The sequence below is a fragment of the Prionailurus viverrinus genome, chromosome A1 (assembly GCF_022837055.1).
Source record: "Prionailurus viverrinus isolate Anna chromosome A1, UM_Priviv_1.0, whole genome shotgun sequence".
NCBI classification, from domain to species: Eukaryota; Metazoa; Chordata; class Mammalia; order Carnivora; family Felidae; genus Prionailurus; species Prionailurus viverrinus.
Genome location: NC_062561.1, coordinates 42,685,576 through 42,700,494, shown reverse-complemented (window position 1 = coordinate 42,700,494; position 14,919 = coordinate 42,685,576). Strand labels below are relative to the sequence as shown.

Below are 14,919 nucleotides of genomic sequence, written 5' to 3'. Positions count from 1 at the left end.
TGGAGCCTGTTTCCGATTCTGTGTCTCCCTCTCTCTCTGCCCCTCGCCCATTCATGCTCTGTATCTCTCTGTCCCAAAAATAAATAAACGTTGGAAAAAAAAATTAAAAAAAAAAAAAGAAAAGAAATCTATGGATATACTTGTAAAGTAGTCATTTAGTGTCTAGAGGAACTTTTTTTTTTAGGAATTCAAGGGGTCAAGGGACAGGTGGGATTTAAATAATTGACAAACACGAGAGGTTTTAATTTGAAAGAATGTGACCACTGAGATAGTATTTCCTATGTCATCTCATTTTTGTGTAAGGCAAGTACAAAGCGAGTTGCAGAACATTTGCATGTCCTCTGCATGTTTTCTCCCTGATGCATCCCATACTCCCCTTCTATCAACAGCTTTAAAATGTAAGTGGAATGAATCACAAGGAACATTGGATCTGATATACAAAGGTATTCTCTGGACACTCTATTAGCATTCTTTTACAGTGAATGATAAAAGTCGTTCACATAGGGATTTGGGATCCTTGACATTTTTACTCCTTCAGTGTCAGTTTGCTATATAGCAAGTGCCTAATGTTTTACACATTTAATATGTGTGCGTGTTCCCAGAACTATAGGTATTTCTTAGTATGAATACTTTATAAATTGTATGAATGCTTCACTAATTAACCTAGGTGGTTCAAGATGAAAAGACACTGGTTCATTATCCAGACTGTATTTTCTTTAGTAACAACAACACCAACAGTAAGATATATATGGCAAGGCCCTTCTTCTCCCATGAACATTGTTAATGAGGATGAAAAACAAAGATCATTGTTCCTAAGAAAGTGTTACAAATTTTACAATGTTGTAGCACTCTGTCTTTCATTTTAAAACATTTTCTTCTTGTTTCCTGACAGAATAAGCTCACTATCTTTAAAGCAAATTAAAACATCTCTTTTGGAAATTGTGTGCTAAAATGAAGATTGAGAAATGTCACTCTAAAGAGTTCTATTTGCATTTCCTCTTTACACATTTTTTGTTGGAAAGCTCCTAAAATGGGCCCTTTTTGCCTTTCTTAGGCCAAAGGGAGTTCTTCCATGATAGTTACTATTGCCTTTTAGGGGGATATAGGACCCGTTTTCTCGGGAGAAGAAATGGGAAGCGTGTTCCCTGACAGGGTTCATTCTCCCAAAATATACACGTACATAATGCTGATGAGGCACTAAACATCAGGGTGCATTTTCTCTTCAGTTGCCCCCGCTCACAGTCGGCCTGAGCATGTAACAGCCATGATAGTTTTAGAGGAGTTTGAATTGAACAGGACTTCAGTTGGAAGCTTGCATCACTGGGGAGGCTACATGTATGTGACGGTATACCTTTCCCCTTGACTCACTCCCCTAGAGTTCGGCCTGCTATTCTGTCTAGCCAGCAGAACTTTTGTGATTTTTCTAAACCTGTAAGGAACAGCTTCTCAGAGACCTCTTCTACTTTTTTGGTTCCGATGCTACAGCTGTCTTTTATTTTGTGCTAGAGCATTTATTTATGTTAGTTGTATTTATATTTTATGCTAAGTGTATTTATATTCGATGTATTTATATTTTATAAACATCTGCATTATGAGGTCAGTGTGATGAAAATCACTTTTACAATAACTAGCAGAAAGGAGCATTGTACAAAACCCCAAACCCGGAGCAGAACAAACTTTAAGCATAAGACTTCCTAATTCTAAACCTTAGGGTCCTTAACATTAAATCCTACGTCTACCTCATCGGATGGTTGGTAAAGTTCAACTGAAGATATTTTTGAGAAACTATAAAAGTAAAATTGAGTAAAAATGAGTTCTTAACAATTATAATCTAGTCTGTTGCTATATGTGATACTAATGATGTATTTGATGAGATAATTTGTTTTGATATATATAATATATATTTATGGAAAATAAGCCTAAATCTTCAATGCCTGTTTTCTCATTTTATTTACTTTCATAAAATCTAAAGGTTATTTCTAAATTTTGCGAGGATTTCAATGTCAGAAACCCAATTCAAACATGCTAGTACTCATTGTACTTATTTATTCTCTTAATGTTTTCATTTTCCCTTTCCTTAATATCACTTTGTGCGCTCAAAGCTAATCTTTGTGCGTTCTGTAACATTTTCTTGAGCACATGTTATGTGCCAAACACTCTTAATTGCTAGGTAGAAAGTAGTGAACTAGGTTACCATCCTTATTTCCATTTGAAATTCAAACATCAGATATGAATGAGGCCCTTGAAACTGTTGCTGATGTAAAAGCCACAAAATCAAAATGAATTATAAGCCATAATTGTTAAAACAACAGCCTTTTATTAGAATCAATTTGAGCCATTTTTCTAGGGCTTTGATGCGGAGCTATTTTATTTCCATATTGAATCAATGTAAGATCTTAACTGAGACAATTAGTGTTGATAAATGGAACTATATAAAAGTTTATTAAAACTTATATAAGGATACCTTGGAGGTATTGCAGGTTTAGTTCTAGATCATTACAATAAAGCAAATACTTCGGTAAAGTGAGTCAAATAAATTTTTTGGTTTCCCAGTGCATATAAAAGTTATGCTTACATTATACCGCAGTCTATTAAGTTTAGCATTATATCTGAAAAAAAATGTACATTTCTGAATTTAAAAATATACTATCACTATCACTAAAAAATGCTGACCATCATTTGAGCTTTTAGCAAATCACAATCTTTTTGTGGTTTAGCAAATCACAATCTTACCTCAGTGTTGATGGCTTCTAACTGGTGAGGGTGGTGGTTGCTGAAGGTTGAGGTGACTGTGTCAATTTCTTCAAGTAAAACGATGAAGTTTGCTGCAGCAATTAATTCTCCCTTTTGTGAACACTTTCTCTGTAGCATGCAATACTGTTTGATAGGGTTTTACTTACAGTAGACCTTCTTTCAAAATTGGAGCAGGGGCACCTGGGTGTCTCAGTCAGTTAAACATCTTGACTTCAGCTCAGGTCGTGATCTCACAGTTGGTGGGCTTGGGCCCTGGGCTCTGTGCTGACAGCTCAGAGCCTGGAGCCTGCTTTAGATTTTGTGTCTCCTTCTCTCTCTGCCCCTCCCCCACTCATATTCTCTCTCTCTCTCTCTCTCTCTCTCTCTCTCTCTCTTTCAAAAATAAATACTTAAAAAAATTTTTTTAAGTTAAAATTGTAGTCAGGCCTCTCAAATGGTGCCAATGATTTATCAACTAAGTTTTTGTAATATTCTAAATCCTTTCTTGTCATTTCAACAATCTTCACAGCCTCTTCACCAGAAGTAGATTCCATCTCAAGAAGCCATTTCTTTCCTCATCCATAAAAAGCAATTCCTTATGCATTACAATTTTATCATGACTGCAGAAATTCAGTCACGTCTTCAGGCTCTACTTCTGGTTCTCTTGCTATTTCTACCACATCTGCAGGTACTTCCTCTACTGAAATATTAACACTGTCAAAGTCACCCATGAGGGTTTGAATCAACTTCTGCCAAACTCCTGTTAATGTTGATATGTTGACCTTTTCCCATGAATCACAAATGTTCCTAATGGCATCTAGAATGGTGAATCCTTTCCAGAAGATTTTCAATTTACTCTGCTCAGATTCATCAGAGGAATCACTGTCTATGGCAGCAATAGCCTTATAAGATATATTTCTTAAATAATAAGACTTGGATATTACTACTTGATTCATGGGCTGCAGAATGCATTGCTGTGTTAGCAGGCATAAAAATATTAATCTCATTGTATATCTCCATCAGAGCTGTCACATGACCAGGTGCATTGTCAATTAGGAGTAATATTTTGAAAAGAATACGTTTTTCTGAAGGGTAGGTTTCAACAGTGGGCTTAAAATATTCAGGAAACCATGCTGTAAACAGATTGGCTACCATCTAGGCTTTATTCCATTTATAGAGCACAGGCAGAGTAGATTTAGCATAATTCTTCAAGACCCTAGGACTTCTGAAATGGTCAATGAGCATTGGCTTCAACTTCAAGTTACCAGCTGCATTCGCCCCAACGAGAGAGTCAGACTGTCCTTCATTTGAGCTTTTGATGCCAAGCACTGACTTCTCTCTAGCTATGAAAGTCCTATATAACATCTTTTTCCAATAGAAGGCTGTTTCACCTACACCGAAAATCTGTTGTTTAGCATAGCTACCCTCATTAATTATCTTAGATCTTCTGGATAACTTGCTGCACCTTCTACTTCAACATTTGCTGCTTTTCCTTGAACTTTTGTGTTATGGAGATGGCTTCTTTCCTTATATCTCATGAACCAACCTCGTTAACTTCAAACTCTCTTCTGCAGCTTCCTCATCTGTCTCAGCCTTCACAGAATTAAAAAGAGTTTGGGTTTTGCTCTGGGTTAGGCTTTGGCTTAAGGGAATGTTGTGGTTGGCTTTATCTTCTGCCCAGACCACTCAAACTTTCTTATCAGCAATAAGGCTTTTTGCTCCCTTATCATTCATGTGTTCACTAGAGTAGCACTTCCGCATTTCCTTCTAGAACTTTTCCTTTGCATTCACAGCTTGGCTAACTGGCACAAGAGGCCTATCTTTCAAGCTGTCTCAGCTTTCAAGGTACCTTCCTCATTATAAGCTTAATCATTTCTAGCTTTTGATTTAAAGTGGAGTCATGTGACTCTCACTTTCACTCGAACACTTGGAGGCCAGTGTAGGGTTATTAACTGGCTTAATTTCAATATTGTTGCATCTCAGGGAATAGGAGAGAAGAGGGAGACAGACAGAAGGACAGCTGGTTGGTGGATTACTCAGAACACACAACATTTCTGATTAAGTTTGTTGTCTTAAATGGGCACAGTTCATCATGGCCCCCAAATAACTATAATATTAACATCAAAGATCACTGATCACTGATAATGAATATGTGATAATTATTTAAAAGTCTAAAATATCGCTAGAATTACCAAAATGTGACAGGGACACAAAGTGAGAAATTGCTATTGGAAAAATGGTGCCAATAAACTTGCTCAACACAAGGTTGCCACAAATCTTTAATTTGTAAAAAAAAAACCAATTTCTGCAAAGCACAATAAAACAAGGTGTGCTTGTAAATTTACCACACCATACAAAAGTCTGATTCTGCTCAGTTTCCTTAAAACATACAATACCAAAACAATGGGATGAAATGGGATTAATTGTCCACATTCTGGATTCAAATGAACACATTCTAATATTTACATATATCTTCCCGGACTTTCATATCAGAATTGTTGTTTTACTGATGGTAACATAAAATAGCAGTCACCAATACCACCACAATATTTTCTTACCCAAAGTGTATTTAGGAGGTCATCTAAAATTGTTTCATATAAAAATGTAAGCCCCATATTTATAAATGGTGAGAGGCAAGTCTTTCAGCCACCAAAAGTACTGACATTTTGTAAATCAAGAATTACTGATGCAGGATGGACTTCATATGATGTTGCCAGAAAAAGAGGAATTCTAGAGTTGGTACAATCATTTGGTGAGACTCAGGATCATGGTTATTCCATGTAATCAAACACCGGCCATCATTTTGCTTCCCTTCCTCTCTTCCCACCACTCAACTTCCATGCCTTCTGCTTTCCAGTTCTTGTTTCTCCTTTTCCCACCCACTCATAGCACTTAGCCCGCTGTTCCTATTGCATATGTGCTCTTGTTTCTCTTTTTATTTTTGTCCATATTAAAGGGTTTGCAGAATTCCAAGTAATAGAGAACCATTCTAAAGTTTACTTAGGACTCTCACTGCTTTTAAGCACATGCTTGTGTTATATTTTATCCATAGTTAGGGAACTAGTTCCTTACCTTTTGTGATGTCCCAAGTTATTCCTCAAAGGTGGCTTCCAACAAAACACAAAACAGCAAAATAACAGTTATTACAAACCAGTGAGGGAAAAAAATGCCAAAGAAAGAAAGTGTAGTGCCTTAAAACTGAATCTGAAGAGAATGTATGTTCTGGAGGACCATACAGACACTGCACACTTCACACCAAGCATTCCGGTAGCCAAGACAACAAGAGAAATGTATTGCACATGGTCCTCAGTGTCCAGAGCATGCATTTCTCAAAATAAGAATGAACTGTTTCTGATCCTAAAAGAAGAGAAACATTTCTCCTGATGGTGCAAATAGATATTGTTGGGAAGACATATTAAAATTAACTGGGGGCTTTTAAGAAATACCAGTTCTGGGCCCTGCCCCAGATCAATTAAATCAGAAACTTTGTGGGGAGGGGGATCAATAATGCTTATTTTTAAAAAGCACTGAAGGTAATTATAATGTGCCTTCAGGGTTGACAACACCTAACATAGAGTGGGAGAGGACTGGTTCTTAGACTTGAAGCAGCTACATACCAGATATATGTGCTTGTCAGGATTATTCCCCTAGGTTTTCTGATTTCCAAATCAAAGAGGTTGAATTAGCTACTTTAAAGCACCTTTCAAGTTTGCAATATTTTTCTCCTTATTCTTTCATCACTGGACTTTTACCCCTAATAGTTCTCATGTTGCACATTTTCCAGAAAAAGCTAAGATATACATGGATGGCCACCTGCGGTCATCATAATTAATGGTCAATTCTGGCAATGTGAGTCAGACACTTTGTATGACTAAGTTCTGGACCCAGGAGGTACATTTAGTCTTTCAGACAATAATTGACCAAAAGTACTCATCATAAATCAGTGACCATTGATGCTAGCAAGCATGTTCCTTTATGATTTAACCCTTTTTTAAACCCCAGGAATATTGTTGTTTTGAAAAATAAGGCAATGGGGAGTGAGTAGAAAAAAGCATTTCCAGTAGCAAAAGAGAAATCAACTGATGGAATGACATTATGAGGAGTGTACTTCTGGTAAAGAAAAACACCCAATCTTGTTACCAAAGTAACCCCCAAACACCAGAAAAGACCACTTGAAAATAATCCAGACGTCTTACTTATTAAATGTTTGTCATTTGCGACCAAATATCAGCTGATGGGAATTGTTCTGAAGTTAATGAAAGCATAATTACTCCATTTCAAGGGTTCCTATCCAGAGTCAGATTGTGTACTGTAGAGCAGATGTCGTGCTATGGTGCAACCTGAACCTATTACAACGATTGCCTCTCGACTGGATTGGGTAACCAGATGTACAAGTCATATACTTTGAAAAGCAAAACTGCTGATTGTTGGGATGCTTTTAATTTTAAAGTAATGGTAACATTTTAGATATAGTTAAATCCTTGGTGATACTGGATATTAATAGCCACTGCAAATTTAAGAAATAACAGCTTACAAGTAAGTCTGTATGATAGTTTCATTTTTATTCACAGTGAAGTGGAAGAAAAGGAGATGAAGTTAGAGAATTTTGTATTATCACTCTCTTAGTTTCATTGGTAGCTTCTGTGCTGGAATCAAATGGGGAATTTGCTCTGATTGCAATATCCTACTGTGCTGAATCTCTGAGCGATTAAGACTTGTTAATAGCAGTGAAGAGTCGATAAGACTGCTCATAGATTCTAATGGCAACGTTGAACAGTCGGAACAAAAACTAAATTATTTTAATAAGCAAACTTGATTTGCACATAGTGTGACAGCTTATGTCAGAAGAGTCTTCTGTTAATGTTTCAGATGGTTATATTATTACTTGGGTGATTTGACAGGAATCCACCATGGCTTATGCAAAGTAGGACATGGCAGATGTCAGGACAGCAGAAGATACACATGTGATGGCATGGACTAGAGTTTTGTCTCTGAGAATTGGGGGGAGGGGGTGCATCATTTCCTGCCTGATACAGGTATTATCTTAATGCTTTGGATTCTCACAGTAGAAGATCCATTTCCTGGATCACACGGAGACACACACTGTTGATATCCTTTCACATTATTTTCCTTTAAACCAGAACTGTTCCATTTTGTTTCCATGGAGAATTTTTTTTTTGTGATTTGATCAAAGTATTTAGTCACTCTGATTTGTACAGGCTATTTCAATGATACATTAACAGATTACCATGAATTCAATACTTTAGATCAATAGAAGAAACAGACTGTCTGTAAATAAAACATGAACACACAACCCATTATAATCATATCTTAAACATATCATGAAATTTACATAACTTGCATAAATAATGGGCACTACATATTGGGTACCTATGAGGTGCTAGAAAATGCGCTAAACATTCCGAAGAGTCCAGATCATTAGGTCCTCACAACAACTCAATAAAAAGGGAATGTTATTTTTAACTTTTTTTATAGGAAAGGATACTAAGTCTCAATAAGACAGAATACTTTGCTCAGAATCTTTAAAATAAATAGTAAAGATGGGATTTAAAGCTACTTTATATGATTAGTTCATACATTTTCCACTGAGCTACAATGTAAATAATGTTATAATGAACATACAGTGTGTATATTTTTTTGAATTAGTGTTTTTGTCTTCTTTGGATAAATACCTAGAAGTGAAATTGCTAGATGGCATGATATTTTAATTCTCAATTTTTTGAGGCGTTTCCGTGTTGTTTTCCATAGTGGCTGCACCAATTTACATTCCCAACAACAGCCCATTGCAAATGGCTAAAATGGACATCTTCCCAGTCTCCCTCTCTGTCTCTCTCTCTCTCTCTCGTATAGAAAATCTCCTTTTTCTTTACTGTATAATTTATGCATAGCTACTGAAATTAAGACTGGAACCATAGTGGTTATGAGCATTCCTTTCAGCTTTCAAATTTTTAAGATATTTTTGATGTGGAATTGAACAGATTTTCTCTCCCTTTTGGACATTTTTAAAGTTTTGATTTTTAGTAAAAGCCATGTATAGATTATGGACAAAGAAAAATAAATAAATCTTGTGGTTGATGACATTTTTGGGCCGAGCAGCCTTTCGAATAGCTGGAAGAGACCACCAGTGAAGAAAGAACTCCTTTTTGTTCTTGTATATTAATAGCACATAAGTGGCTTTAGCAGAATCTGTAACAATAGCACTACCTCTCACTATTGCAGACATAGCTGAATAAATGTGGATAGGTTAAATGTTCTAAAATGTATTATAAAATTACATGTCACAGCAGCTGAAAGCCAATTTCCATTACCACATAGCTTCACTGTGCAGAAGTTGAGTCATCTCTATTTTGGTAACTGTTCTTTATCACTAAAGATAATTCATGCTATATTTTCACCCTCAGATAGAGGCAAGAAGATCTCCCCAAAGTTTTGACCTATAAAATTGCACTTGATAAAGCAGACTGAGGAAATAGTGATAGATACTCTCATGCTTTCATTGAGCTTATGGTTGTAGATTTCAATAGACAAGATTTGCTTTAAATAGATTATCAGCTAGTTTTCATCCTTACACTATTACCTGAAGATGACTTGGCTTACGTGTATCAGTTTCTGGTCTTGTACAGGCAGTGATAAAATGTTTACTGAGTAAAATGAATGAGTGAGAAGTTCTTCTCAGTGGCTTCTTGTGTTGCAACACAATAACATTCCAGTGCACATAAATATAAATAATTTCCGTAAGTCATTTGACAGAGCCTTCTACTGACACATTGCATAAAATTTGGGAAAAAAGAAAATGGAGCCACAGATACTTTACTGTTCTTTCCTGTTATTATTACCTACTTTGTAAATTGTCAAATTAAAGTCCAAGTGATTGATTCAGATGGCAACTTTAGTCTCCGTTTCAAGAGATTAGATAGTGCTATTCATCTGAAACTATAGCATTATATAGACAGTTTAGTTACCCCTCATTTCTAGTGAGTGCAATTAAATATAACATATCAAATTCCCAAAGCATATACTTAATATACCTCCCAATCTGCTTTACTTTAGCACTAGATGATGTAACAAGCTCAGAAGACCAACTATAGCTCTTGGCTGTGATGCCATCTTGAATACAGGTACTCTTAAGAAGACCAGCTGCTGCAGTGAAGGATTGATTCATTCTCTACCTCATCGCTTGTAGTTCGAGTTTAAGGATATTCAGTATGGGTGGAGAGGAAGGAATAGCAATTGAGGAGCACTGTAGCAGACACATCAGAGATGCCCTTTCTTGTTTTTTAGGAACAGAAAATCTTATTGTATATGAGAATGGTGTAGTTCACTATAGTCAACACTACCAGATCTCCTATTCTCCCACTGTCCAAGAAGAGAAAAAAAATGTATGGTGGGAAAATAGGCCAATACGTCTCCCCACTTTGCAAATGTACTATAATTTCTCCCACTTGTGTTGTCTGCAACTGTTTTTTTTTTCCCATTGACTCCTGACAAGTTTACTGCTTGCATTTTCAAATCCCCCCTGTCTGCTCTCATTGTACAGCCTCCCCTCAGAGCTCTCTTTGTAAACCACTGATTGTTCGTATCTCCTAAGCACTGCCCCCCCTGTGTTCTTATTGTGACATTGCCTTGGCTAGGGAAGTACTGGTATTTGGTTAGATGTTCTACCTCATAATTTTACAAAACCTTAAGCTTTATGTGAATTAAAGTGAGACAGATTGGAAAAAGGGGGGAGGAAAGAAAGGAAATATTCCTTATAAAATGAGATCTGTGGCAAGGAACATGGAGGGAGACATAGAAACTATAAATTGGATATGCGCAGCTGGAGATTAGATTATTTTTCCCAAGCTGGGCTCTGAAGCCAGATGTCCAGTTTGAGCTACCTGTGATACCTCCACATGCCTCTGCCTTACCCTAATGTATGGCATCGTAAACCTCCAAACAAAATAAAAACGAAAAAATATTAACATTTTAACGATTCACAACAGACATTGTGATATTTCTGAGATTTTGCTGCATCTTGTAATCTTGCTATCATAAAACTAGTTGATAACATTTTTAATGGCAAATGGAATTATAATACATTGTATAATTGTTGGCATCTTTAGGTCAATGAAATGCATTATTATTAGCAATAATAGTTAACAGTGATCTTTCCTACCTAGGAATGATTTGTAAACCTATGCATATTACACAGGGGCCTGGAGATTTCTTATTCCTCACATGACATTGCTACCTCATAACTATAGCCTCTCTCCAGTTTCTGCAGCATAATAACCAACAATCACAACATGATTTTTTCCTCTTTTTAAATTTTTTTTTTTAATTTGTTATTTATTTTTAAGAGAGAGAGAGAGAGCATGAGAGAGGAGGGGCAGAGAGATAGGGAGACACAGAATCCGAAGCAGGCTCCAGGCTCTGAGCTGTCAGCACACAGCCCAATGCGGGGCTTGAACCCACAAACTGCAAGATCACGACCTGAGCCGAAGTCAGATGATTAACCAACTGAGCCACCCAGGTGCCCCTTTTTTCCTCTTTACATGATCAGTTGTTTGAAGAAGTTTTAAACATAAATTTGAGTGAAGAGTTGAGAAGTTTAAATTGCCGTCTCACCCAGATGCCACTTTCACATTGTTTTAGAAATTCCTGGAGTGTATTTAGAGATGGCTTGTTTATCTCATGAGTGTTACTGGGTTTATACACGCTGCTTTCTGGAAGTATTTTCAGATGAACTGTAGTAGGAAACGACCCTGTAGTTTGGCCCTGTATTCCAGAAGAATGCGCTTTTGAAAAACAAAAACAAAACAAAAATAAAGAAAGGGGGGAAAAACAAGCTTTAAATAAAGAAGCACATATACGTTAGAGGCAAATGCAGCAAGAGGGCAGTGGGAGCAAAATTCCAGTGACTCTGATTCTCCAGGGTCATCTTACTGCTGCCTAAGCACCAGGGCTAGTGATTCCGGGTCCCCTTGGGGTGGTCACGTATATGAACCATGGTGAATCAGAGTGCTGAAAAGAACGGCTTATTCAGGATTATTAAAACAGCTAATTCTGTGATAAAGGGTGATTTATATCACTTATTATAAGTTTGTGTTTTTATCTAAATGAAATGACCTATATCGAAGAACCTCAGGGAGTGTTTTGAATTTTAAATTCTCCTGAATCCTGATCTTTCTTATTTGAAAATGGGAAAAGAAGAAGATACAACTATTAGAGTTTTTGTTTCTTAGATTGCATATTTTTGTCAACATTGGGTTTCGTAGCGACTTTGAAAATACTTGGAAACTGTCTTAGGTTTTATGAAGAAAAATCATTTTTATTAGAAGTTAAATTGCTCACCATGAAAATATAACTATTGGACATAAATATTTTAAAATCATCAAAATGCTATTGATGCAAATTTTTAAGCATGGGAGTCTCCCTGACTTTCTTTAATACATTTTCATTGCTATTATCTTTTAAGACACCTCTCTGACTGTGACCATTCCCTGGTATCATTAGGTCGAAGTCTTTCTCATACTACCCACACTGTGGACTTTTTAAAAGAGCACGAGATTTCCATGTATTCCTAAACTAATCTATGAAACAGTCACTGTTTCTAGCATTGGTTTTGATTAATTTGCCGCATGGAGAATCTAACCTTGACTATTGAGGTATTTTCTTAGTGATGTCTTTTTATAACCTTTCATTTGTGGGTGAGCAACACAAGAAGAGGTAATGCAGCCATTTAGATAAAGCTCAAACTGCCTGCCAGGGAACCTGGGCTTGTTCCAGTTTTCCTCTTAGGCAAATCCTTTATCTCTCTTTGATGTAGACAAGGGTTCTATAGAGCACTAAACTAATGAAAAAGGATTGTCTTTTTCTCTAATGTTATGACATAGAGTTTTGATATGATATTATAAAGTTGTGGAATTGAAGAAGACCTTATAGGCATGTAATCTAACTTTCCAAGCAATGTAAGAATTCCAATTCAGAATTCCTTGCAGGTCATTCTTCTATGCAAGTGTATCCAGATATATATAACTTATCATTTTTATAGGTAGCTTATTTCACTATGGGGCTTCAGTTACGTCAAGCTTCAGGTATCAACAATAGCCAAATTACAGAAATGGTCCAAATGTCCGCTGACTGATGAGTAGTAAAGAAGATGTGGTACATACATACAATAGAATACTACTTGGCGATCAAAAAGAATGAAATCTTTCCATTTGCAACAACATGGATGGAACTAGAGTGTATTATGTTAAGTGAAATAAGTCAGTAAGAGAAAGACAAATATCATATGATTTCACTCATATGAGGAATTTGAGAAACGAAACAGGTGAACAGAGTGGAAAGGAAGCAAAAATAAGATAAAAACAGAGAAGGAGGCAAACCATAAGAGACTCTTAAATACAGAGAACAAACTGAGGGTTGCTGAAGGGATGTTGGACAGGGGTATGGGCTAAATGAGTGATGGGCATTAAGGAGGGCACTTGTTGGGATGAGCACTGGGTATTATATTTAAGTGATGAATCACTAAATTCTACTACTGAAACCATTATTACACTATATGTTAACTGACCTGGATTAAAATAAAATAAAATAAAATAAAATAAAGTAAAATAAAATAGTAAAAATGAAATGAAATGAAATAAAATTACATGGAAAGGTGAAGGAATAAAAAAATCATTAAAAATATGGGTTCATCCTGAAAAAAAAATTTAAAAATAAAATAAAACCCACTTCTCTGCTACTTTTATCTGTTGTTCCTCTTTCTATCCACTGAAAAAAATGGGTAGATGAACTTTTCTCCAACTTAAGACCCATCAAAATTTTGAAGCAATTTATCATGGTCCTCTTCTACTGTAGATAGATCATGATGTCACATGCCAAATTAAGTTTATTTTTTAATTTTTGAGATCTTGCATTTCTTGTTTGAAAATCTGATATGCGGATTTTATATGAGCACAGAATTGGCTGTGTATGGTCTGACTGTGGCAGAGTACTTTTGAAGTGTTATTGTTCATTACATAGGTACCCAATCCATGAATGCATCTTTTTAAAAGCATTACTAAAATATCTTACAAGAAGATGTCATCTTAAGCTCTGGTACACAAAATGATTATTGTAGACATTCAGAAAACACATAAAGAACTCAGGATAGATTTCCTGGATATAATTGCATCTGAGTACAGCCTTAAGGAATGCAGAGTTTTAAGTAGAAAAAAAAGGATCAGGAGTATTTTCCAACTAACAAAACATTTTGTATTGAATTCTTGAATTTTATTGACCCCGTCTAATACATTAAGAACCTCAGTCTTTCTCACATATACTTTGTCAACCATATCTGTAGTCATATGTTTAAACTCACTTTTTTTAATGCCATGTTCTGCCCTTGGCAAGAATTACTACTAAGTTCTCTGTTGTTGATTTTGACCCACAATTATAGCCTTTAAAAATTATTTTGAATTTTTGCTGTACCTGTCATTGTTGTGATCTATGTGATACTTTCTATTTGACACACATACCTTCTATATCTTAATTAATTTATTGATTTAAACATGGTGAAAATGGAAGGTCTTTGAACTAAAATTTCAGTTTACATAGGTATCAGAAAGTAAGCTCAATTGTGAATCCCTAAGATATTTCTACCTGTAGAAATCAGGAACAATTTCTTTTTTTTTTTTTAAGTTTATTTATTTTGAGAGAGAGAGTGAGTACACATGGGTCGGTGGGGGGTGCAGAGAGAGAGGGAGAGAGGGAGAGTCCCAAGCAGTCTCTGCACTGTCAGCACAGAGGCTGATGCAGGGTTTGATCTTCAGGTTTGACCTGAACTGAAGTCAAAAATTGGACACTTAACCCACTGAGCCACCCAGGCTCAGCCATCAGGTGCCCCAGGAACAATTTCTTAAAAGGTATAGCCTTTTAATTGTGGACTAGAAGATGAAAGGAGAGGAGAATGAGGAGTTTGCTTCAAGTAATTCAATTATATTCCTGGAGGTGAGAAGGCACAGTAACATGGTTAAATGGAAGCATCGGTTGCTAAGAGGGAAGAAACAAAAACTGAGGCTGAAGTAATATCCATAATTTCATTTCCCCTGATCAGAAAATCAACTTTAATTTTCTAACTTTCTGATCCCTTATACTATCATATAACTTACCAGTTGAAATGTAAATAATAGTTATAGG

The 14,919-nt window shown here is 36.1% G+C and overlaps 1 protein-coding gene and 1 long non-coding RNA gene across 4 annotated transcripts in view; one reads left to right on the top strand and one right to left on the bottom strand.

Moving 5' to 3' along the window:
* Positions 1 to 14,919, top strand: part of PCDH9 (protocadherin 9) — a 928,690-nt gene that overhangs the window by 82,632 nt on the left and 831,139 nt on the right. The window lies entirely within an intron of this gene.
* Positions 1 to 14,919, bottom strand: part of LOC125170485 (uncharacterized) — a 128,117-nt gene that overhangs the window by 41,187 nt on the left and 72,011 nt on the right. The window contains exon 3 of one of the 2 annotated variants that reach the window (XR_007154061.1): positions 5,806 to 5,840. The exons of the other annotated variant lie outside the window; for it this stretch is intronic. This is a non-coding gene — a long non-coding RNA (uncharacterized LOC125170485). The remainder of the gene's footprint in view (positions 1 to 5,805; positions 5,841 to 14,919) is intronic. 2 annotated transcript variants of the gene reach the window in all.